The sequence below is a fragment of the Schistocerca americana genome, chromosome 2 (genome assembly GCF_021461395.2).
Source record: "Schistocerca americana isolate TAMUIC-IGC-003095 chromosome 2, iqSchAmer2.1, whole genome shotgun sequence".
Lineage (NCBI taxonomy): Eukaryota > Metazoa > Arthropoda > Insecta > Orthoptera > Acrididae > Schistocerca > Schistocerca americana.
In genome coordinates this window covers 558456726-558483965 of record NC_060120.1, presented here as the reverse complement: position 1 = coordinate 558483965, position 27240 = coordinate 558456726, and the positions used below count along the sequence as shown (strand labels likewise).

Here is a 27240-nt window from a genome sequence, read left to right as displayed (position 1 = left end):
GTGTTTCCATTCCATGATTAATGTGATTTGAAGAGAAGTAATAAAATGAGCTCTAACATGGAAAGTAAGCGTTTCCGGACACATATCCACATAACATATTTTCTTTCTTTGTGTGTGAGGAATGTTCCCTGAAAGTTTGGCCGTACCTTTTTGTAACACCCTGTATATTAATTCTTGAAATGTTGAAGGTTGAAAGAGCACACGGAAGATGATGGTAAGTAGACGCTTTGCATCAGTCCTTAGAGTGTTACCGGATTGGGTTCAGTCCGGCACTTAACTGTAAATTTCGAAGAACAATCAGGCACGTATCTGCTCTTGACTTAGTGTGCAGGTGTGTGTATCAGATACGGAACTCTACTGATACTTCGGAATCTGGTTGTGGAATCAGTTTATCTCATCATCTTCGCTAACGGGATTAAGCCACAGCTACTTGAGCTTGCTCGTTGTCGCTTAAACTCCCCAACTACACCGAGAGAAGGCGCACACGTATGTCGGGACCTCCGCAGAAGCACTTGATTTCATGCAAGGTCGCTAAGTCAACTAATTGAGGCGAAAAGATGAACACCAACAGCAGCTTATTTGCCATATTCACTTGAGCCATTAGCGTTGAAATTTTTACGAACAGTGAACTGGCACTAGAAAGAAATTTCCACTCTACAGCGGAGTGTGCGCTGATACGAAACTTCCTGGCAGATTAAAATTGTATGCCGGACCGAGACTTGAACTCGGGACCTTTGCCTTTCGCGGGCAAGTGCTCTACCAACTGAGCTACCCAAGCACGACTCACGCCCATTCCTCACAGCTTTAATTCCGCCAGTACCTCGTCTCCTACCTTCCAAACTTCACAGAAGCTCAGTAATGTAGAGCAGTCCAGAAGGATTTTGTTCTCAGTCTAACTATATCGAATTCTCATTCTTTTCCAATATATCCTAAAGCTCCCATAAAAGTTCAGTCAAAACAGTGTTGGCCATTATCGCGACTCTTCCATTCCCGAAATAAGTAGCTATAGAAACACAGTTAATATGTACCCGTGTTTTATTCTTATGAGAATATGTCTCGTATTGATGAAACTTTAAAACAACACTAAATGAACATACGAGCGCCCATAGCTTCCTTTCCCATAACAGAAAGCATGTTTCGTCAAATCCTTAGAAAGCCTTTACATCACAAATGATTTTATTCATGATGTGAAACGATTTGTGGCTCAAGGCAACAAATATATTGTAATAGCGGATCAAAAGCTTGGATAAGTTTCTATGTTCCCCACGCTTTGCCAAGACTTGTGGGTGTGAGAGGTGGCGCAATGCTTCGGACAGTCGACTCTTATTCGAGATTTATGACATTCAAATCTCCATGCGCGATCATGGGTAAGTATGTCTTTGATGGTCAGAATTACTACACACACGTAACAAAATTTTCTTGAAGCCGAACAGCTAATCTGTCCGCTGGTGGAACTTTGTTATAAAAATTATGCGATAATAAGGGATAGGGTTTTTTGGTAGAAATCGCAACTTCAAGAATCTATGTTAAAAGAAACCATGTACTGATTAGAATTCGGATGATAAAACCTCTCAATTCATTAAATGTTAGTGGGTAATACAGAATCAGAGAACAGCAAATCACCAGTTTCTCCGGCAAAGTCTAAGTATCACAAGTTTGAGTTTGCAGCCGAGTTGTCATTTTGTTGCGCGATATTACTTAGTTTTAGGGTGTCTAGCGCAGATTCCATTGCTCCTATTGTTTTTAACGGGTCACGCTGCGCACCGCCTTTGCGGTTGTTTCCTGGCGCCGTCAAAGAATAAAACAGTCTTCCAGAAGTTAAAGACCAAGCAAAAGGTTACGCTAAACCTGTACTCGTATGCAAGAAAAATGTCGTAAGAGAATACGGCGTAGTAGATACACACATGTGAGTAGAAAGAAAATTGGGTTCTCCGAAGTGACAGGTACATTTAGCACTTTAACCGTATGTGCCTGTTAATTAAAATAAATACTTAGATAATATGATTTTGCAAAATATGTCGATCCCTCAAGCGAAATTGTACTGTGGGAATAGGTAATCTAGCGCTGCGAAACAACGCGCATCCGGCATGTCGCATGAGAACAGAATGACGAACATGCTGTTGCGTCGACTGTAGGGAATAGTCGTCATATAGCCCCTAGGAAACATGCGCAGTGGCGTACGTGTTCTTACCATGTCTCATTCTCCAGACAAGGGCATAAACTGCTGTGTGGACCCCGTTCCACATTACTGATAGCGTTGTGACGTGAGCCAAGGCCATGCTAGCTGACTGGACAGTGTAAATATGTCTTTAGGCTAAACTTCCGTTCATCTGCAAACAAAATACTACTCCAGTTTCCCTAGGGCGCCTTACAGTGGGCATGACATTACAATCACTGATCCACGCATTGCTCTTGTGCAAGAAGCAGCATCCGCTTGGTTGGCTTGTATCTATAGCAGTCTCTCCAAGCTGATGTTACAGTCTGACAGGACAATTTGCGTCGCACAGCGTGTTGCGAGATCTATAACGAGGGCATATGCTGTGCTGGTCCGTCGTGCGACGTTGAATGTTTCTTCTTACTCAAGAATCTTCTCGACAGTTGTTACAAGACGGTACGGGTAGCATTCAATGGCTGTGGACGTTCGTCAGTGATCCGGCCACGTATAATGTCATCCAAATGAGTTCACTGTGTCATCCTGCTTCCTAATGACTCGAATACGGTCTGCGGAGCCCTGGTGACCTCGTCGTTTAACGCCTCAACCACTAAATAATAATAATAATAATAATAATAATAATAATAATAATAATAACCAAATACGATTTGCCAAACCTGCAGAACACGCGATCAGAGACAGTCTTCCCCGGAAATGGATGTACAGCAGTTGAATCATGTCCAGTTCTAGTTCTAGCATGCCCTCAGTTTCTGTGTTTCGCCGCCGACTTAAAGGTAGAATGGCAGTCGCCAGAAGAAGAGGATAAGACAGTTTGCAGTAATGACGAAGATACTTGCGGCGGCGTGCGTAGATCACTGAAATGCCGAATCATGCAACCGTACTTCTCACTAAACGTGTAGAATAAAATATGGATTCCATAAAAACATATTCCTTTGAGTGTTCGAATATTTGTATACGAAGTTATCTTTTCTTTAATAACTTTTGTCCCTAGAGCGTGATTGTATGAGTCACAGATTTGTATGAGCACCTTGTAAGCTTCCTCCCCGCGATTATTTCAGTTATTGGTGATCACACATTTGATTAAGGATTCAGGCGTTATTTGGTTGTGAGACGTTGAACTCTTAAACCACGGAAGGTTAAGAGTAGTAGCCGTATGTCTAGTACGAATCCGGTGTCATGTGTAGATTTGAATACAGCTCTATTGTAGAGGGTGAGTCACTAACTATTGCCACTTAGAATGACTCCGAAAGTATGATAGCAGCTGAAAAGTTTGTGGGACAAATTTTGCATGAGACAACGGGGCCCATAATATGACGTTGGTTTTTTGTTGTTAGGTGGAGTCGTGTTATAGATATGAAGATCAACTTTATTTTTTAAATTGGAATGCTATAGTTTGGTACATATTTTCTGATAGCGGCTATCGAGACGAATCCAATGATGTGTAACAGTAAGGTCTTTGAAGGTCAACGAAGGTCAAAAAGGTGGCATGAACGTCCATTTACAGAAGGCGTTCGATGTGATGACCATTGGTATCAATGCAGTACTTCAATCTTCTTATCATGGGTTGAGTGGTATTCCTTATCACATAGGCACTTATCGGAGCTCATGCTTTGACAGTTCCCTGTCGCATACCTTCAGGTATAGTTGGATTTAAAGAATGTCTTTTACGAATCCCCACCAGAAAAAAATCCAGAGGGGTCAAGTCGAACGAGCCGACCACGATACATCTCCTCCGCGTCCAATCCAACGATTTGAGAATTCTCTCTGCAACTCATTTCTAGCCATCAGCGAAAAATGTTTTGGACACCCATCGTGTTGATACCACATTCTGTTCCTTGTCCCTAAAGATATTTCTTAATATTCACTAGTATTCAATGTAGCCCCGTTCTGTTTTGATTTTGTGTATCCAGGATCGGTTTCTGAACATTTCTGCACAGAAGCGCTGTATTTTTGGGCTCCTAGGCTGTCTGCCCCCCCCCTCCCCCCCCTCCCGTTTGCCCCCTCCCTCGCTGCCCCTCCTCCCACGCTAGGTATTAATTGTCTTCATTTGGCGTCTTGATAACAAATGGCTCTGAGCACTATGGGACTTAACAGCTGAGGTCATCAGTCCCCTAGAACTTAGAACTACTTAAACCTAACTAACCTAAGGACAGCACCCACATCCATGCCCGAGGCAGGATTCGAACCTGCGACCGTAGCAGTCGCGCGGCTCCGGACTCCACGCCTAGAACCGCTCGGCCACCGCGGCCGGCTCTTGATAACACCTTTAAAAACAAATCTAAACCTCGAGATGACTGGGTGTTTGTGTTGTCCTCATCCTTTCATCATCATTCATGAAAGTACCAAGTTTGGATTGAGCGAAGGTTGGTAATTTGTACGGGCGCCGATAACAGCGCAGTTGAGCGCCCCACAACCCAATCATCATCATCACATTAAATCTAAATTTAGTGATCGTGGAAATATTAGTTTTTCTTTTAAAATACATAATATACCTGTAACAGATATAAATTTCTGAATCTTATCATATCGCTAGGCATTGAAAGAAGAAACAGTTCATTTCCATTTAAATTAATTCCTGACATCTTCAAAAACTGTTAGTGATATCGGAAAGAATTAGAAGTACTGTTCTAGGTCCAACAAAAATGTACTGTGTATTAGACTAAGTAGAAAGAATGAAAATATAAAATTCCTATTATTTTTATAGTTTAATAGCGAAATTTTTTGAATTATGTAATTTACAAATTATTTCACTTTCTATAAGAAGAAGTGGAGCAGAAATACATAAGCAAAAAATTCTCTAATTTTATAGTGATATGTTAAATGTAAGGAACTGGGTAAGTTGTATGTCACATGTGAAGAAAACTCACTGTAAAGTAGTTACATTTTTGAAAATTTGTCACGGAAGTAGTTGAAAATTGATAAAAATGATCAAAATTTTTTATCTAGGCAACTGAAAAGCAAAACACAAATTCGTGTGCGAAATGAGAGATAGCGTGGGGGACCTAGGTTCGGTTACCGGAGACAGCACCAATTTAAATTGACACCTCCATCGATGAGATGGTGCCAGGTGAAAATATTCGCACGAAACTGATTCATGTAATATTTATTTATCTATAAACATTGTAATAAAGATTTTTGAGTACATAAATGAGGAGTGTTCCATTGAAAAGATACGAATGTTGTTCCCACCAAAGCGGTTGAAATTTGCATATTATGCCGTTTTGGGATATATAATGATACATCCAGGGACGGGAATGTAGTCTCTGGCATGATTGTGAGCATGTCACCTCCTCCTGAAAAGATTCAAAGCTGTGCCCTCAGAGGGCAACGTGTTCAGTCGCTTTCGTCATCCGTGGTAGGTTACTTATCGAATTCCTCGAGCATAAAAAAACCATTAACAGTGAAGCGTACTGTAAGACATTCCGTCGCCTAAGTAATTTCATCGCGAGCTAACGACCTGTGCTGCTCACGGAGGAAGTGATTCTGCTCCACGATGACACGCGTTTACACGCCTCCAAGGTCACATAGAGTATAAAGGCCAAGTTCAAATGATGGCAGCTTGAGCGTCCGCCCTGCAGCCCGAAAATGTGGTTCTGCAACTTCAGTGTGTTTGGTCTGCTAAAAAAAATCGTCTCAAATGGAAGTGATTCAACTCGGGCGACGAACCGAAGAACATAGTGGAGGATTGCTTCCTGTCACAGCCACAGGAATTCTGAAAACAAGAAACCCTTCGGCTCGTGAAACAGTGGGATAGCTGTACTTAGGCCTCTGGTAATTAATTTTGAATAAAGACTTTCATTATGCTCACATTGTTGCCCCAGTTTTGTTGCGTGCCTTTTCTGTTGAACATTCCAGTCCTTGTTGGATCACAATAGCGAGACGTGAGACGGCTGAAAGTCGATTAAGTCTCCATCTAATTGAGCTCAAATGCCACCTGATCTCAAGTGAAGGACTAGAGGAACGAATTACACAGTCTTGTTAAGATTTGCGATATAACCTGGAGGCGTTTGAAAAAATTCGTCAGTCACTGCAGAGACGAGTGCAGTGCTGCCTGAAAATGTGAGGTCGACAGGTGGAACACCACCTGTAGTAGATATGAGTGTACCGTGAATTGTAATGTGTAACGTACTGAGGAAATATTTCTTATTAAGGTAGACATTGGGTGAAATTTGTGTCTAATTAGACAGAAAATTAACCGAAAAGTGTACAGTTATGCTACCTAGTACAGTATTTCATCGTGAAGTCGGTGGCGGCCGGAAACCACGCATTTGGATCTATGTTCAGTGGAACGTTTCTCTTTCTGTTATTGTATTTCACTCTAACCAGTTTCTTCTGCTAATTACACTGGGGCGACGAAAGTGATGGGGTACCTCCTAATGTCGTGTCGAACCGCCTTTTGCTCGGCGAAGTACGGCAACTCGACGTGGCATGGACTCTGCAAGTTGTTGGAAGTCCCCTGCAGAAATGTTGAGCAATGCTGCCTCTTATAGCCGCCCATAATTGCGAAAGTGTTGCCAGTGCAGGATTTTGTGCACGAACTGACCTCTCGATTATGTCACATATGGGGCGATCTGGGTGGCCAAACCACTCACTCGAAATTTCTAGAATGTTCAAACCAATCGCGAACAGCTGTGGCCCGGTGAATGGCGCATTTTCATCCATAAAAATTCCACGGTTGCTTTGGGACATAAAAGCCATGAATGACTGCAAATGGTCTCCAAATAGCAGAACATAACCATTTACAGTCTATGATCCCTTCGGTTTGAACAAAGGACCCACTCCGTTCCATGTAAACACAGCCAACACCATTACAGAGCCACCAGCTTGTTAAATGGTTTGTTGACACTTGGGCCCATGGCTTCGTGGTGTCTGTGCCACACCCGAACACTACCATCAGCTCTTACCAACCGAAATCGCGTCTCATCTGACCAGACCACGGTTTTCCAGTTGTCCAGCCAATGGTCACGAGCCCAGGAGAAGCGCTGCAGTTGATGTCATGATGTTAGCAAAGGCACTCGCGTCAGTCGTCTGCTGCCATTGCTCATAAACGCCAAATTTCACGACACTGTCATAACTGATACGTAGTCCCACATTGATTTCTGCGTTTATTTCACGCAGTGTTGCTTGGCTGTTAGCACTTGACAACTCTAAGCAAATGCCGTTGCTCGTCGGTACGTGAAGGTCATTGGCCACTGCATTGCCATTGGTGAAAGGTAATGCCTGAAATTTTGTACTCTCGTCACACTCTTGACGCTGTGTATCTCAGAATATTGATTTTCCTAACGATTTTCGAAACGGAATGTCCCATGCGTCTAGCTCCAACTACCATTCCGCGTTAAATGTCTGTTAATTCCTGTCGTGCGTCCATAATCACTTCAGAAACCATTTTGCGTAAGTCGCCTGAATACAAATGACAGCTCCACCAATGCACTGCCCATTTATACCAGTGTGAGTCAAATGAAAACCTTAAATATTATTTATTGTACAGAAGTGGTACAAAGCAGTATCCCTTCTCAACATAATCTCCGCCACGCTCAGTGCAAGTCCTCCAGCGCTTATAAAGTGCATAAATTCCTTTAGAAAAAAATTCTTTTGTTAGTCCGCGCAACCACTCATGCACCGCGTGAAGTACCTCTTCATCAGAATGGAACTTCTTTCCTCCCATTGCATCTTTGAGTGGTCCAAACATGTGGAAATCACTTGGGGCAAGGTCTGGTGAGTATGGTGGATGAGGAAGACACTGAAACTGCAGGTCTGTGATGGTTGCAACTGTTGTACGGGCAGTGTGGGGCCTTGCATTGTCATGTTGCAAAAGGACACCTGCTGAAAGCAATCCACGTCGCTTTGATTTGATTTCAGGCCGCAGATGATTTTTTTTAGGTGATCTGTGTATGATGTACTGGTGACAGTGGTCCCTCTAGGCATGCAATGCTCCAAAATGACTGCTTTTTCGTCCCAAAAGAGAGTCAGCATAACCTTCCCTGCTGATGGTTTTGTTCGAAACTTCTTTGGTTTTGGTGATGAGGAATGGTGTCGTTCCGTGCTCGCTCTCTTCGTTTCCGGTTGGTGGAAGTGAACCCAGGTTTCGTCCCCAGTAAGGAATCTTGCAAGGAAGCCATCACCTTCTCTTTCAAAGCGCCGAAGAAGTTCTTCACAAGTATCAATACGTCGTTCTCTCATTTCAGGAGTCAGCTGCTGTGGCACCCATCTTGCAGACACTTTGTGAAACTGGAGCACATCATGCACAATGTGATGTGCTGACCCATGACTAATCTGTAAACATGCTGCAATGTCATTCAGTGTCACTCGGCGGTTTTCCTTCACTGTGGCTTCAACTGCTGCAATGTTCTGTGGAGGCACAACCCGTTGTGCCTGACCTGGACGAAGAGGATCTTCCACTGAAATCACACCATTTGCGAACTTCCTTCTAAATTCATAGACTTGCTGCTGTAACAAACATGCATCACCGTACTGGACCTTCATTCGTCGATGAATTTCAATAGTTTTCACTACGCAAAAACCGAATAACAAAACGCTGTTCTTCCCTGGTGCAAGTCGCAAGTGGGGCGGCCATCTTTATACTGATACTGCGACGGTATATGTGCATCTGGACTATGCTGCCACCTACAGGCCATTCTGCACGCTGTTTGTAGCACGCTTACCAACTTACAGGATAACGGCGCGAAATTTCGATTTGTTATTACAAATTTAAGGTTTTCATTTGACTCGCCCTCGTATCTTTTGTATGCATTACTACAGCCATCTTTATATGTGCAGATCGCTATCCCATGACTTTTGTCACCTCATTGTTTGTTATACCCTGTATACAAATTTTGACTCTGGGCATTAAAACTGGCGCTTGTCTATCAGGGCCGGTTTGAGGCCTAAGTGACCCAAGCCACCGCATAGGGCGCCAAGCTGACAGAGGCGCCAGTGGCACCAAACTACAAGATGAGGCTACAGCGTGTATCACAGTAAGCGGCGAGAACTGAAACAGGTGAAAGTGTACAAGGGAAAAGGGGAGGGGCTGGTGCCAAAGTCGCTTGTATGGAAGTAATGCTCTCGAACCGACCAGGCCCTGAGCCTATCTCCCCTTATGTCGTATTATAATAGATCACTGTCTCGCGCTCGACTTCCCACTTGTCAAAGGACATCTTTCCACTGACTTGAAAAAGCAGCGTTTCCAGATTGAGTTTACGAAGTTCCCCCATAACAGACAAAAAAATTCCCCAATTTCGCCAACTTTTCCTCGAATATCATAAACCTGCCTACTGTAAACTGTTATATGTTATCAGTGTTAGAAGATTGAAGAGGTGGAATTGTGTGTTTAGAGCTGTAAAATTATCGTAGGTAGCACAAAATTATAGTACATAAAGATAATTTTTAAATTTGTATACAAAAACAATCGTCTGACCAGAAAAACAAAATCCTGCTCGAGGGACACCACATTTGCGTATTTCAAGCTTTTTTCATTGTTCTGTTGATTTACCACTAGCGCACCGCCTATGTCTCACTTCGCACCTCGGCACCTCTATCCACAACGTTACTGTGAACACACAAAATCCATTTCTGTGTTTTGACTTAAACCTTCTGAGCGCTGTTAACCGCTGATCTGTCATTATCTTACATTAATTACGACAAATCATACCAATACCGACTTGTTTCCGAGAGATCCTCAGTATTTGAAACAGCATATATTCATTGGACATATGTTATAAAACCCATGAAATAAAAGCTTCATCCAAAACAAGGAAATCCAATATGGCGTCACCCCAGAACTCGATATGTTCACGAAAGTCGATGGAATTCCAAACGGTCGAAACTGGCCGTGTAGTGATGTCACGGAGAGGTATCAGCGTAGCGAAACTAACGTCTCCCACATTTGGAGAAAGCTACATCTAGCGGATACCTAGAAAACTAAGTATGTGTTGTTTGAACTAAAATATCAGAGGTGACATTAGTAGTAAGAGATAAAATACTTCCCCAGTTTCCTCTGTACCGAAATTTCCTTCCCCAAAAGTTTCCACAGAAAGATATCCCAAAATTGTGAAAAAAATCTCAATCTGGAAATTGCACGTGTCCTCTTGTAATAGCTGTGCGATATGACAGCAACTACAATATCGATATATCTGGCACGTCGGAAAGTCACAATGAGGTACTGTGCGAATAAACAGCATCGTTTGTCAAAGAATATTTGGAGGCACTTGTGTTGTAACGTCTTAAGCTTTCCCTCCGATCGAACCCTATAGCACGGCTAAGGTTACCCATCCTCATGTGTCGGGCTGAACTGTTTTGTGGCGACGTTTGTGTTTCAAGCTACACAGGGTTACTGGAACGTGTTTGCGCTCTGCGCTGGTATGAAACTTATTGGCAGATTAAAACTGTGTGCCGCTCCGGAACTCGAACACGGGACCTTTGCCCGCAAAGCGAAGGTCCCGGAGTAGAGTTCCGGTCTGGCACACAGTTTGTGTCAGTAAGTTTCATACAGTATTCAGTTGTATAATGTCCTTGATGAAGGTGATATACAACTTATAAGAGTTTAGAGAGTTCATTCTGAGTGTGGATTTGAAGCTAACAAATTCATTTAACATTTAGTGTCTGTTGATAAGGCTACGCTGCATTTAAGTGATTAAGTGCACTGTGCAGCATAAGAATGTGGGGAACACTGCAGTCACATACAATGGTCGGACACGACTCTCCAAAAAATTGTGTGTTGCGCCGTTTCCTGAGAAAAGATTTACGTCACATTCTGTTCTCCGGAAAAGATGCTTATAGGAATCAGGTGCTTGGATATGTTGCTGTGGCTTTTTCCACAATTACGAAAACATGCAAAATATTTCCCCGAACAGCATAGCATGGAGCACCATTACGCTGGCACCGCACGTTGTAACATTTCTTAACAACTGTTTCAACCATAAATTGACCTAAAGTTCATACGGATCTTGCACTGCACTATTGGACGCCTACTCCCCCCCCCCCCCCCCCCCAAATATTTCCGTTCTCGCGGTCTGTGATTTTGTGGATGGGGGTTTGTGAGAGACTCCGTTTATACATGCTTACCCTTGCGATAACTTCTGATGTACCGCAACGTCGCATATCAACAGCAGTGAATGCAGTCACGCCAGATGTGCTCCCAAATGTGTTGGACGAGCTTTAGTATCGTCCCGTATCATCAGTTGGAGGGCACACTGAACATTTGTGAAAAGTAAATGAAAGGTTTGACCTTCAGTGTAATTGTTAAAAGTACCGCTTGTCTGTGCATAAATGTAAATCGGATGGTTCTTTTAAAACAAAAACATCACAGTTCTGTGCGTAAGTTATTTGTATCTTCATTTTTGCAGAAAATATGGTTTCAAGAAGTCGGGTGAGTGAGTGATTTTGAAAAACACTTCATTTCCATAACGCATCCTATCGCCTCAGGTGATCATTTCATTTGGTCGCTTACCTGCGGCTGCAACGCCGGGTTAACAAAACGACGTACAGTACCCGCAGAATAGTTAATACTCAAGATATGCATAAGAAAAGGGAAGTAGATGACCGTGAGAAAGAAAGAGGTTCTTCGCGTGGACTGTCAAACGTAAGCTGAATGATTCCGCCTGATCTTGGCTGTCGGCAGCTGTTCAAACAATCGAGCCTAGAGCGGCAGGTGCATAGCCTTGAGTGTGGATGTCGCCGCATCAGTAACGTGTGCGTCATTTCCCGCTGTCTCGGCATGCTGAGCGCTGCGGGCCGTCCCCGGCCTCATGTGAAACGGAAAACCCTCGCTGCGGTGATAGCTGACCGCTGCGCCGCTACCTCAATCTCGTACTCGGGCCAGCCCGCGATACTCCTACCACACAGGTTTCCTACTCACAGGTATTTTTCTAAAGCGCATTCGTTGTATTATTTTGTGAACACTGTTGTGAGGCAGCCACTAGGTATTATGCATCTACATTGTAGGTTTGTGTTTATGATGCCAATGTTTGTAGTAAATAGCATGCTTCAGAATTCTGTGATACAGCGCACACGCTTTCTCACTGTTATCGCTGGAACAACCGGTTTTCGGTTACATCGCTTTTTTTTTTTTATTTTCCTTCACGACAGCTTAACCTGACTCCCAAAACCGCTCAAAATAACTGGTTTCTGAGGTAACCGATTTTCGATTTTTCATTCTTATTACTTCACATAACTGCCAAACAAATCTTTAATTTTTTAAAGTAAATGAAGCATTGCACTTCATTGCTACATCACATCGTGTAAATATTTACAGACTACTGTATAGACTAGGTGGAAGACAAGTTTTGCACATTGCACGTACGTGCGTACGTTAAACCTCGACACACAGCAACAGGGACACGACAGTATCAGCAATGCTGTACCAATTCTGATGCCATATATTAGTTGCTAGTTTCTCTTGGTATTGTTGTTAAAATAGCATTGATCAGTTTCCCAGTTTTCTATAATAACGCAATATTTCAAACCAGTGCAAATTTTACGAATAAAAATTACTCCTTTTTTTTAAAAAAGGTTTATTTAAAAACAAACAATAGCACTGCTGCTGTAGCTAATTGATTTTTCGGTTTTTTGCTCGGTTATCAGTAAACAATAGAAACACCTGTTATAACAGAGACCAAACAAATACCGGAAAATATCGGCTATTTGTAAGTAAAATACCGGTTGGTTTTTTTCGTCATCCACAGCACTCACGTGCCGCTGTGTGTAAGCAAGTTTCATATTGAGGCGATTCTTCTATTGCTGAAGTACTGAAAGAACTCTGTAGGAAACCTCATGCTGCAGCAAAGAAAGGGAGAAAGTAATGAATACTGTGAGTTTCACGTGCAGTCAAGTTAAAAGTATCAGACGAATAGCAAGCGAATCGATCTAAACGTAATGAAGACCGTCATAAACACTGATACGCATGAGGAACTTCCGCATCGTGAATGACATTTGAATTTATTTCTTATTTACTACTAATTCTATTCACAGTACATGTCGCAGACTTCAGGCATATATACCACTGGATGTGCCTGCAAAATTGTATCGTTACACAGCGTACAGCTCAGAAGATACGTTTGATAAACGTTGAGCTGCCTAAAACTGAAACTGCAGGACGAAATTCGCTAGACATACGGGTGAAATGTATTTCATACGTGTGTATGTGGGCAAAGCCACGGGTAAAAATCTCGTTCCAAACCCCATGGAACGATTTCTTTCAAATTTGGTACACGCATTAATTGCAGTCTGGAAAGAAATACTGTGGGGGTAAGAACCACCAGCCTCCTATTGGCGTGCCGGCCGAAGTGGCCGTGCGGTTAAAGGCGCTGCAGTCTGGAACCGCAAGACCGCTACGGTCGCAGGTTCGAATCCTGCCTCGGGCATGGATGTTTGTGATGTCCTTAGGTTAGTTAGGTTTAACTAGTTCTAAGTTCTAGGGGACTAATGACCTCAGCAGTTGAGTCCCATAGTGCTCAGAGCCAGCCATCCTATTGGCGTGAGTGTGATAATTTGAAGAGAGGAGGGGGGGGGGGGGGGGCGAGGAGATGGACAGACATAGAGGGGAAGGATGAGATGAATAGATAGGGGAGGGGGAAATGGACAAAGAGAGGGGCGAGGAGGAGATGGGCAGAGAAAGGAAAGATGATGAGTTGGACAGAGACGGGGGAAGGAAGAAACAGGCAGAGAGATGGGGGAGGGGGAGATGAACAGGGAGAGGGGGAGGGGGAGATGGACAGAGAGAGGAGGAGATTGATAGGAAGAGGAGGAGATGGAACAGGGGAAAAGGAGCAGGTGGACGGAGAGAAAGGGCTGGAGTAGGTGGAGTTGCCCAGATAGAGTCGAGAGATAATAAAGAGTAATGACGAACATTCATTTATCTGTACATTCATTCATGTTTCGCAAGTACAGTGTACGTTAATCATAGCAGTTATTGTCAGGCCTGACATCATTGCGATGGGTGCATGAATTTATTGATAAATAAATGACTGTTTCAACATGATTCCGCATTATATCTTGATCATGCCTCGCTAGGAATGTACCACAGTGATCGTTATAATATATATCCATATTACTAACCGACTGTCCTGGAACCCAGAAGTAGTCACAGGTTGCTTGGACGAATTGAAAAATTTAAAATGCTATTCTAATCTTACATTAAAATGTTAACACTATAAGACTTATATTACAGTTACAAACTGCGTTCGTCTTGAGACAGCGTAACTGACGACCCACAAATGCCCGGGCCTTATTCATCCAGCATTTGAGAATGACAGCACTTAGCGATCCCCAACGAACTTTACACATAATTTCAAACCTTTACGAAACTTTTTCTCGCTTGCCCCCCCCACCCCCCCCCCCCCCCACCCCACACACACCCAAACACACAAAATGATGAATGGAAAACTTTATCGCTTACTACACTACACTACACTGCACTGTACTGTTCGTGCAATAAAACTTCATCACACATGAAGTTTTAATTTATTGCTTTTTTACAGCCAACTGTATTTGCTTTTGCAACGCAGTATGCAGACAGAATCCACATATACGACAGAAAGAACCTGCAAAACTATATAATTGTACGACACATAGTCATAAACATTATGATCATTGAGCTACGTGAAAAACTTGCTTTTGCTTAAAATGGAGAAATCACGCAGACTATATTCGTCCGGTGTTTATTGATAGGACTTAGCGACTTCCAACAAATTTTGAGTATAATTTCAAACCTTTCCTAAGCTGTTTCGCACTTGCCCCAAGCGTATAGAGTTCTTGATGTTTCAGCGGATAATACTCGCAGACAGCAGTAAATTGACTTACTGTAGTTGGCAGATGGCGCAGCACGAATGGTTTTCAAGTGCGCACTTAATATCTTTCGGTACTACTCCCAGTGTGCTGAGAACCATTGAGACCAGTTTAACTGGTTTATACCAGAGTCGCTTTCCGAAGAAAGATAATTCACTGAATCTACACACGATTTAGAAGAAAGAAAGATTCGAACGCATTTCGGGCAGACTTGTGGTCTACTGGATGACGCCCGGCGCTTTCGCATGTTATTCGACGGATTCTCATCACTTCAGGCCTTGATTTCTCGAAAACTTGAAGTGAAAGATTAGCAGATTCGTGACACGTTGTGCATACGTTCATTTTTAGCTAGAGCTGTTGTATGTCAAACCCGTGGTAAGAAACTGTTGCCGCAGTCAGAGAACGACGGAAGGACCAACTTTTAACGACTTCTGTCAGCTCATATTGCTTTCAGTTTGTCGTGTGATGCGTCAACGCTGTTGACGAAGTTGGTGTTCGTAGAATGGCAGAAGTCAACTAAGGCGCCAAGCTGCCGTCTTACTGACATGCTTACAACATAATCAACGTACCTGTCAAACGCCACGTTTCCGTGATCTGTAGCTTTCTTCCTATTTTCCCTATGTATGGAAATCGATGAGTATTGTGCCCATCGAAGCATATAGGACAGACTAACGCTTCTAAAGAAATTTTAAGCGTAGCTGTCACAATGTTAGAAATGTTTATCTGCCTGTATTCAATGCAAAAGTAGTTTCTAGAGCGTCTTTTCTCTCAGGAATGTTTGTTTATTGCTTTGCGGAGAGTATTTGGAGCAACTTGGACAAAGAAACTTATCTCCCTCTTTATGCAAGGTTTTACCGTTTCATTGTTTTCTACTGAAGTAAAAATCTACTGAACTAAAAATCCTTAACAATAATTTTTTAAAATATACTTGATTTAGTCAAAAGGTAAGTCATAAATGGTTTATGCTTAAAATACACAGCTTCAATAGCTGAGAGAATAAATGATAGCTAAACTGGTTTGTAACCAACGTATACATGCTCAGCCTTCGTGCCTTATCAGCCATTATGTACGCTGAATTAGCCAAGTGCGAGTAGTAGTCGCTAACTGGAGGTTCCGTACAGACTTAATAATGTAATCCTGAGAGTCAAGGTTCTCGCCGAGTTGGCTGTTATCGTTATCGATACTGGGAATTTCAAGACCGTATCAAAATCTCTAAAGGAGCTCGTCAGACTAGCCCGGACATACAAAAAGACGCAAACTGGGAACTTCGGTTTGTATATGTAGAGGGAGAAGATGTAATAAAACATTTTTACTCACTTACCAAAACTTGACTACAAGCTTATAGTTTGTGTTTACATGCAGTAGCCTAATGTTCGTCTGTCATACTTTCGACGGGTGATGAACGCAATGTATGTTCAAAAGGCAAAAGATATTTTTATGTGGTATAATTAGAATTTAACGAATGTTAGATTTTCTGTAAGCATACTGTGAAGCCTTGCTTCTTGCCAAAAATTTCAAGAGTCTAGGTCGTCGGGAAGTACCGTACAGGAATCTTTTGATTGAATTGACTTACCTTAAAATTTTGACACCGCTAAGGGACCATGTAACGTAAATTTGAACCTGATACGCCGACGAAAAATGGGTCTTAAAAGGTAAGTCATAAAAGACGGATGAAAAATGGCAAAACATTTGCTTGGTGTGATATGATTACAAATTAGGAATTTTCGGTTCTTTTCCTTTAGTTATACCCTGCGTTGCCAAATTTCATGATTCTAGGTAAACGGGAAGCACCTTGTATGTTTTGATGAGTTTTAGTGTATCAAAATATGTGACATAAATGGTCTTATCTTTTGATTGAAGTGTCTTAGAAGCTTAAAATTTTTGCACCTCCGAGGGACCATAGTCCTTAGTATGTGACATAAATTTGGACTTGATATATCTACCCATTTATGAGAAAAAGGGTTCTTAACAGTCGGACAGACAGACTGACGGAAAATAAAGCGATCCTGTGTGTTTACAGATTGAGGCGTGGAAATATAAAAGAACGGTGGTAGAATAACGGGTTAATCATTTTGACACAGTATGTCTGAGATAGATGACTTCATGTATTGAAATAATTCATCAAGTGAATTACTCATGTTTCAGGAAAATACTGTACCATGTGCCCACCAACTTAATGAAGAACGACATTGCCTTTTTTTTTTTTCACTGTAACATTAAACCATTTCACTACGATCGAGATATACGATCGCTCCTCGATGAGTCATTTTGTGGATGACGTATGGGCCAACGAGGCGTCAGGTGTCAACTGAGCTCTCTAGATTTCACACCATTCAATTAATAGCATAGTCACAGCTTTTCGTTCTGTCTTACAGTGCTACAAGCGTATTTTTTTTTCGATTACCGGCGCTGCGCGTTTGTTAGCGTGACATTTTATTGTTATTTAGTTCTCATTTACTAAGGTTAAGAGAACAGCATCCATATTCACATGGCTACATGCATACGTTTCTGACTTGGCGTACAGTTAGGGACCCTATAGTACTTCGATTGGTGCAGTGAATCGTCCAACCGTAACTCCGTAGAAAATGTTTGGGGCTATTGAGAACAGCGGATGAAACGCAGTGATCAACTACCCGGGAATTTGGTAGCTCTGCCGCATATAATTTCAATGAGCGGCGTCAGCTGGATGTGGGGTACCTGGACTCTCAGCATTATCGAACAGAGGCAATTTCAATGTTAGAGGCGGCATCAACGTGAACTATACTTGAGGTCGTGTGTCGATTAACCTGGACTTCTTGTTTCGGAATCAGTGAAGTGTTAATCTGGAAAGTATGAGGAGTGCTTAGACATTTTGGCTTTAGAAATGATTCACTGCGGTAACAAACCCGAAAAAAGTTTACGCAACAGATATATTGCAGGGAATTAAAAGATGTGCAAAGCACCCCTATCAGTCTAAGTTATTGTAAAACGACCTTTGAACGCTTTCTCCTTCATCTGGCGTGCTAAGTGTACTTATACATGGATAGCTTGTTCAAAGTTTTTGTATCATATTGTCCTCAGTGGCTCCGCCACACCTTTTTCCTAAAAGAGCGTAACGCAGAATTTGCTTCGAAATACTCGTCCTCGACTTTCGCAGAACGTGTCTGATACAGTCTTATTGTGTGCTGTTTACTCTTGTTATTGGTTAAGCACATTTCTTTGAGAACTCTTGCAATAGTGACGCATGTATTACAATAGGTATTAGTGTTTTTAATTGTATATTTGTCCTTAATAACAGACACAATGATCAATAGTTGCACGCCGTTTTGAAAGCTGTATGCGAAAAAATTTCTGAGAGATTCCAATAAAGTAATTGTAAAGAAGGATCGTACAATAACACTGTCGGTTTGAATAATTTTCTCCACATCGCCCGTCGTCCGTCGTCAGGATAAATGATATATTTTAGTGAAGTAATTGACAACTAAAACTGTGATCCTGATTGGTATTAGCGGCAGAGCAACACACTGCCAGTCGAGCTATTCGATTAGTGAGGGAGAGCGGATGCTCGTAGATTGGGGTTGTTGCGTCTGGCAGTGAGGCATGCGCGGATGGCTCAGTCGGCAGAGCGCTTCCCGAGAAAGCCAAGGATCTGGCTACGCATACCGGAGCTAGACAGCTTTGCCATGTGATTCAACATCAGCGGACGTTGTGCGAGAGTGCCAGTATATTCCTCCTACTGCTCTTCGAATAGCAGCGCAAGGTCAGTTCACCAAAATATCCGCTTCCATAAAGACACATACAAAAATAAAGCCAGGTTTTAAATCCGTTAGCTGCTCTTCATGCGAGTAGCAAATGTCTACGACAGCAGTGGCGAGACTATACTGATTAGAGAGCTAATATTTCGATAGCTAGACCTTCCCATGAAACCTTTATTTATTGCGCATAGCGTTGGCTCTTGGAAAAAAAAAAAATAGTGAGCAGTAAAGTTCTTGGTCCGTTCATTTAGATCTGACGAGCAAACCTTAATAGCACACATTCTGTCAGTTTCACGCCCGAAAGTCTACTCCTCATAGAAGTACCTATTTTCATAAACGATGCAATCAGACTCAGCCACTACGAGAAATACCAGCCACGATGATTTCCAAAACGAATGAATAATAGAGACAAAGTGAAACAGAGTTGATATTTTATTCGAGAAGAGCGGACTCTAAATCTCCGTAAGGGGATCGTGTTAAGATCTAATTATCGGCCGAGTTCAAATCTTAACTTCCCTTTGTAATATTGGACCGAATTACGGCGTAGGCGGAGAATAGTCTTTCGTGCTAATATCCAAATAAGAATGTTCATGTTTGAACCGCTAATTGTACGGAGGGTCACTACCAGAATTTCAGCAAACGAGATAAAGGGTCAGTAGTGTCATATCTCAATAAGTAACCATTTAGCACTGGACGATAACATGAAGATCTGTGGCTCAAGTTAAAAAGAATAGTCGGTTATGCATTTGACAGATATGTTCCTAGTAGAGTAGTTCATGATGGAAGGGACCCTTCATAATATACACTAACTGTAAAGAAACTGTTAAAGAGTGTTGCATAACAGGTGTAAAAACAGAGCCTAGATCTCTATATAGGGAAATGCTGAATGAAAAGAGTTTGGCTGTCAAGATGATAATGCATGGGGTCTTAACGACTACCGTAGCAGAAAATTATCAAAAGATCTCTAATAAATCCCAAAGAAATTCAGGTCATATGTAGATACTGTTAATGGTAACAAAATTAGTGTCCAGCGACTCATTAACGAGACAGGAACTGAAATTGAAGGTAGCAAAGCAAAAGCAGAAACGCTGAACTCCGTTTTCAAATTTGCCTTAAAAAATTAAAATCCAGGGTTATCAGCCCTATTTAACTCTCGCACCTCTGCACAGATGAGCAATATAAACATTAGTGTCAATGGTGTTGTTAAATAGTTGAAACTGCTAAAATTGAACAAAGCTACAGAGCCCGATGAAATCCCTATCAGATTCTGTGAAGAATCTTCGGCTGATATACCCCCTGTTTCAACTATAACCTGTCGTAGATTCCTTTAACAAAAAACCGTACCCAGTAGCTGGGAGAAACCGTCCAATATCCTTGATATCCATTTGTGTAGCATCTTAGAACATATTCTGAGCACAAACGTAATGAAGTATCATTAACAGAATGATCTCCTCCATGGCATCCAGTACGGATTCCTTAAACAACGATCATGTGAAACACAACTCGCACTTTTCTTACATGACAGCCTGAAAGCCATGGATCAAGGGAGTCATGTACAATGGTTGAACAAAAATGTAGAAACAGCAAAACACAACACAGTACCATGCCTAATGCGGTATAGGGAACCCGTTGGCATTCGAAACAGCTTCCAGCAGCCTCCGTCTATAGTCTCAAAGTATACACGATTCAGTAAAGTTTCTGTAATATCTATAGAACCAGACGTAATGTGTAATGAGATACATCCAAAACTTGTGTACACCAAGTCACGTAAATTATATGTAAAGGGCGTATCGCAGTAAGGCGCGTCTCTGTGCATGCCAAATGTGTTACCCACGTGTGAAGTTTCCAATGGAAGTAGTTCCAAACGAGAAACCCACAGCAAAACTTTTTTAACTAAACACGTAACATAGTGATGTTAGACGCATGTGCAATAACTGCAGTGTCTGAAATTCCTTTATTTCTAACGAAGGGAGCAATAGGGCTCCATAGCTGTAAAGGTCAGTTTCTGGCAACCTTAATAGATTACGAACATCGACAGAACGTCGTAAATTAGACTTATCTAGTAGTAGTTTTATATTCAGTATGAAATTCAGTGTACATTTAAAGGTTTAGGTGATTATTGTTACAATAAGTAGTTACAAACATTACAATAATTTTATATTCAGAATAATGCCGTCGATCCTGACCCAAATACCATTACGAATATGAACAGGGGAAGCCCCTTTTCAGAATGGTGATGAATAAGTGATATTCTAGTCAGCTAGCGCTTATAGCATAACGAACTTTGGTGTTCGCTTACGTATACACACATTTGCCGCCCGGGTGATTCCTGTCAACTACAACACGACGTCATAGTACCGTTGATCACTCGCAACATATATTATGTGCTACGATACCGTTTCTGGCAGGCAATGTTTACATTCGACGCAGTGCCTTTGCCCTAGGAATCTCGACACAGTGTTTGTTTGTAAATAAGAGGTAGCAGCGTCATTGTTTTATCAGCAGTGTTGACATGTCACTGGTTGTTAACCTCTGGCTTGGCTAGGGGCCAGGCTGTCGTTTGCCTTTGACGCTTAAGTTCATGACCACTGCGGAACGGTATCTTTCGGACTTCGGCTACACTAGTAAATGACGTGTGGATGTTTGAAGTAAGTCTCCATCAGGGTGTTCGTCCTCAGATGAGCTATCTGTGTATGGCAACGTCCGTTTGCAACATGGATCTTAATGGTATTCAGCTCTTGTGAATAGATGAGTAGTTCCCGAATGGAAGTTATCGATTGTTTTCTATAAGTGTATTGTCTAATAATTGGTATTATACGTGAAGTGTCGTCCACACTTTTAATTCTTTTGGACAAAAGAAAACCATGAACAACGTATATCGGTAAGCGCTGTAGTAGCTTCAAATTGACCAGAAGTCTTAGACACTATAACTGTTTTATGTAACGGTTTTTTAAAAATTACCCCCACCAGTCACAAACTTCGTCAACTATTATATTACTTAATTTAGCGACATGTTTCGAGGGGCTACCTCATCTTCAGGTTAAATGGCATTACAAAAACAAATTTACAGTAAGATCATACTGATGTTACATAATCTTTTCGTAAATGCTGTGGACGTCTTTGTTCTTCTGGCGTGGCAGTCTCGTTGTGAGGCGCTGAGGTGTTTCCATTTCCGTGGCTCTCTTGGTCACTGTTCACAAATTGTCACTAACATAGCAGTAACTTGGAAACATGATCACAAAATGGCTTCAAATTCTACTGAAACTGTTATCGCACATGTAAGCCTCGTCTGCTAGCCGTTATTGTAATTGCCGTCATTTAACTGCAGTCCCGATTACAGTCTCCTGTTCGTTGTGTTATTGAAATCGGGGTCGTTATGGGATAGTATTTCGATTTTCGCGAAGACGTGCGTCGATATTGACCTTAATTTTGTGAAAGCACTTGTAATGTCTCATTTTTATTGTGAACCCTCGTTATGCCAAGTAAGGCGCCACTTATCTCTCTCCCATATTCAGATCAAAGAGAGCAATTCAACGTATCTTCCAAAATTTGATCGTATGTGTGGCTTAAAAAACAACCATTGTAATTCTTCGTCGGTGTAACATTTCGCTACTAAGATAATGAACTATATTTATTTCTGGTACATTATAAATATAACTTTTTTCTAACGTTGCCGAAAACAAAATGTAACTTTTTTTGTGCGTTGCGTGTCTAGCTGTGACACTAGAAATAGACAACACTAATTAAACTGGTATCTTAAATCTTGATCCGCCGGTATAACTGTTTTAAATACCTCTTTAGGTCCTTTCCTAATAATCTGCCTGCTTTTCCTTGTCACCAGCCAATAAGGCAGTCTTACAGAAATGTTTTCGGTGCTCTCCTCAAAGGCTAAATAACCACAGTATATACACTAAGGTGACAAAAGTCATGGGATAGCTGTATGCAGATATACAGTTGACGGTAGTATCGTGTATGTAAGGTATAAAAGGGTAGTGCATTGGCGGAGCTGTCATTTGTGCTCAGGTGATTCATGTGAAAAGCTTTCCGACGATATTATGGCCGCACGGCGGAAATTCACAGACTTAGAACGCGGAATGGTAGTTGGAGCTGGAAGCATGGGACATTCCATTTCGGAAATCATCAGGGAATTCAATATTCCGAGATCTACAGTGTCGACAGTATGCCGAGAATACAAATTTCAAGCATTACCTCTCACCACTGACAACGCAGTGGCCGACGGCCTTCACTTAACGACCGAGCGCAGTGGCGTTTGCTGCATGAAATAACCGGGGAAATCAATGTGGAACGTACAATAGTATCCGTTACGACGGTGCGGCGAATTGCTGTTAGCGGGCAGTAGGAACAGACGACCGACGCGAGTGCCTTTGCTATCAGCACCTCGCTTGCAGCGCCTCTGCGGGCCCGTGACGGTATCAGATCGATACTAGACGACTAGAAAACGGAGGTCGGATCAGATGAGCCCCGATTTTAGTTGTTAGGGTTTGATGGTAGGGTTGGGGTGTGTTGCAGACCCCACGAAGCCATGGACCCAAGTTGTCAACAAGGCACTGTGCAAGCTATTGGTTGTTCCATATTGGCCGACCGCTGTGGCTGAGCGGTTCTAGGCGCTTCAGTCTGGAACTGCGCTGCTGCTTCGGTTGCAGGTTCGAATCTTGCCTCTGGCATGGATTTGTGTGATGCCCTTAGGTTAGTTAGGTTTAAGTAGTTCTAAGTCTAGGGGACTGATGACCTCAGAAGTCCCATAGTGCTTAGAGCCATTTGAACCATTTTGTTCCATAATGGTATAGGCTGTGTACATGGAAAGGACTCGGTCCTGGTTATGTTCGGCTACTTGGAGACCATTTGCAGCCATTCATGGACTTCTTGTTCCCAAACAACGATGTAATTTTTATGGATGACAATGCGCCACGTTACTGGACCAGAATTGTTCGCGGTAGGCTGGAAGAATATTCTGGATAATTCGAGCGAATGATGTGGCCACCCAGATCTCCAGACATGAATCTCATCGAATATTTATGGGACATTGCCGAGAGGGCAGTTCATGGGTAAACTCCAACACTTTCAGTAGTTTGGCAGCTATGTATGTAGCAGCAGCATGGTTCCATATTTCTGCAGGGGACTTCGAACGACTTGTTGAGTCCACGCCATGTAGAGTTGTTTTCCACGTCTCCTGTCACCTCAGTGGATAAGAGGGGTAGTTGTTACAGAGTAATTCATCCAGTAAGTTCCATCAGCGTTATTTTAATTAGAAGCACTCTTTCTCTACTACAAGCTGTGGCGTTGCCAATAGATTCTCGTATATTTTCTCACTTGTACTCGAGGAGTGTGTTCACATGTAACCTAATATGACCTAGTTAGTCAGCCTGTTCATTATACATGTGATTGGCAGTATTACAGACTGTCAATGTAGACGCACTTCTTGACACACTCGTCCGTCCGTCCGTGTGTGTGTGTGTGTGTGTGTGTGTGTGTGTGTGTGTGTGTGTGTGTGTGTGTGTGTTGTTCGTTTTTTTAATGCACACGTATGCTGAAATGGAAGAATAGTCATTAGCAGATGATGTTTAAGCTCAAAGCTCGTATGTATCATACCTCATAACAACGGCGTAACAGACGGAGCAGATAACAGATGTTAATAAATGTTTATCTTGGATAAAAGTTAACAACCCCGATAGTACCGTGGTTTTAAGCTTCAATCGATTATTGTCGGATGTAGACCCCAACGGACATAAAATGATTTTCTCTTTGTTTCTTCCCACAGAGGGAAGCCACTACTATATGTATAATGCATTACCTATGTCTGTTTTTTCTTCTTTTTTTCTAGGTGCTTCAGTTACAGCTTCTTATAATCACATGAATAATTTAATTAATACAAAACAACGTTTTCGTCTACAAGTGCACGTTACTAATGCGCTTGAATTCTGTGAGGTCAGCAGTACAGTTTGTAGAATAGGGAAGATGTTATTTCGTTTCTGATGCTCAAAATGTTTTTCACCTTGTATCTTTCGCTGACGATCAGTTATCTCACCGACCATTACATGGCCTCGGTAATGAGACTGATTCTTTTTGCGATTCTCTCATTACTTTTTTGCATTCAGATACGGATTCGTTCTCAAAAAGATGCTTGTCTTGTGTGGCATGCATGCCTCATTCTTTTTCAGTCTGAAATTTAAGTCGTCAACTGTTCATAGAGGCAAAACCTATTATGATATCCCAGTTAGCAACTTCTTTGCTCCGGGGGATATTCTGCCAATTAGTTTAAAAACATTTAAGCGTAATTTATTTTTGGCGCCTGTAGCGGACGATCAATTGACCCACTCGATCAGCAAATTGAAGCAGAATTCAGTAATCAGCGTTTGATTAGGAAGTTGTAAGACTCTTGATTCGTGCAATATGATATAGTGGTTCTGTCTAAAATATAAAAAAAAAATTGCCAGAAGCATTTGAAATAGTGCATTGGCCAGTGTTTGTTTTACCCATTCGTAAATTTCGCGGTTATGTTACTGTGAAGCCTTTACTTAATTTGATGTGTTTCTTAGTGTCCAATTTTTGTAACGCTATACATCCTGTAATTTTTTAATTACACTCAGAATTTTCGCAAGCGTTCGACTCTTGTTGTTTCCTCTGCTTATGCGAAGACTCCAGAATACCGACATTGAAGTATGAATACTCCTGCTGTACATTGAAGTATGTGTACTCCTGCTGTCAATAGTTCAGACAAGAGCACGAAGTTGCAATCTCTCTGTTGTCACAGGTACCATATTGTCTGACCATTCAGCGTTGGATCTCTCTGTTCCATGAAAGAAAACTCCATTCGTGTTTATTCCATGGTTTCTCCTTCGTCTAACAATTCTAACTTCCAGAGGACTGTTAAATTAATTCTGATGCAGCCATTTTTGCAAACCATTATTTTATTAAATTTCTATTGCGTTCTTCAGTTAATGGTATATCAATTATTAAATTGTCTTCAGTTTGCAATTAGTGCATTACCGCTGTCTTACACCATACATCTCTCCAACCCGTCTTGTCTCTATCGTGCTCACGAATGCAGTAACCATAGGGACGACTAAGTATAAGGTGCATTCAAAAAGAAACGAGCTGGAGGCTGTAAAATGAAAACCCCTGAATGGATCGTAATGCCAGTGTCTGCGGAAGAGTTTGTGGTCCTTGCAAGGGCGTTGAAGCACCAAGGTCACAGTTAGAAGGAAATTTCTGTTTCTAACGCTACGACAGCCACACTGACTGGAGTACAGTGGACGGTCTACGCGTGCACGGGCTAGCTCTATCGTCACGTGTGTGTACACGCGTTTCCGTCCACCGCTCTTATAGGGACCACTGCTTTTTCCGTTGGCAGTGGCATTACGATTCATTCGACGGTTTTCGTTTGACATCCTCCGCTCGCTTCTTTTTAAGTGCATCACGTAATACATTTGATTAGCTGAAGATGCACGTACAAGGTACAAAACTCATAATAAAGGAGAGACAATAAGCTTGTAATGCTTACCAAGCACTGATTTGTTTTCGTGAACAAATATTTATTTTTACATGCACATGTTAATTGATATTCAAGACGTCTTGTCACAGTGTCCGTAACAACTTAGCCATTTAAGCAGTGAGTCAGCGTGAGAGAAATCCATGTTCAGTTGACCACACTGAAATTCCTTCAAGTAATTTTCGTCGCATACAGTCCACTTTTTCCAGATTCCCGTTTGTCAATACCAAGTCGTGTCTGTGTTATTTCATGTTGGCGAGCATTTCTCTTTAAAGCTCAAGAGTTTTCCAAGGAAATTTGGAAAAGGGAAGAAAAATGCATCACTTCCATCAACAATTTAATTTCATGACTGATATTCAACATCCATAATCGTTATCTCAGTTACCTTCGCGTTATCTTAACTCTCAACAACTCACGCAGCTTGAAAACCTTCGAGAAGTAATCGTACTAGGATAGGCGTTTTTGTAGAAATTGCTATCTGTCAACCGGTCAAAGGAGTAGCAATGTAGTCTGACGCCGGCCGGAGTGGCCGAGCGGTTCTAGGCGCTACAGTCTGGAACCGAGCGACCGCTACGGTCGCAGATTAGAATCCTGCCTCGGGCATGGATGTGTGTGATGTCCTTAGGTTAGTTAGGTTTAAGTAGTTCTAAGTTCTAGGGGACTGATGACTTCAGAAGTTAAGTCCCATTGTGCTCAGAGCCATTTTTTTATTAATGTGTTGCGCGAGTGCTGTCACAGTAACAAAGTATTCGGGAGTACACGTTAATCTTATGTAAGACCACAGTTGCGCGCGCGGGAGAGAGAGAGAGAGAGAGAGAGAGAGAGACACGACGCTAGCTTTTAAGTTCAGCTACGCAGTCTAACAGGGAAAACTCCCCCATCGCAGACGCCTCACATTTAGTCGTAAGATGGCTCATTGAACAGCACACACAGAACACAGATCAAGCATGAAAACAGGAAGAATGTGTACTGAACTGTGAAGAAATAAAAGAAAAAAAAGAAAGAAACGGTGAACGGTCCAAGAACAAGAAGTGCAATATAGA

General features: G+C 42.0%; 1 protein-coding gene and 1 non-coding gene across 4 annotated transcripts in view; one reads left to right on the top strand and one right to left on the bottom strand.

The window, feature by feature from the left end:
- Nucleotides 1-27240, top strand: part of LOC124591764 (glycerol kinase 2-like) — a 276367-nt gene that overhangs the window by 152305 nt on the left and 96822 nt on the right. The gene's annotated exons all lie outside the window — the stretch shown is intronic.
- Nucleotides 705-779, bottom strand: Trnas-cga. The gene has a single exon. It is a non-coding gene; the product is annotated as a tRNA-Ser (tRNA).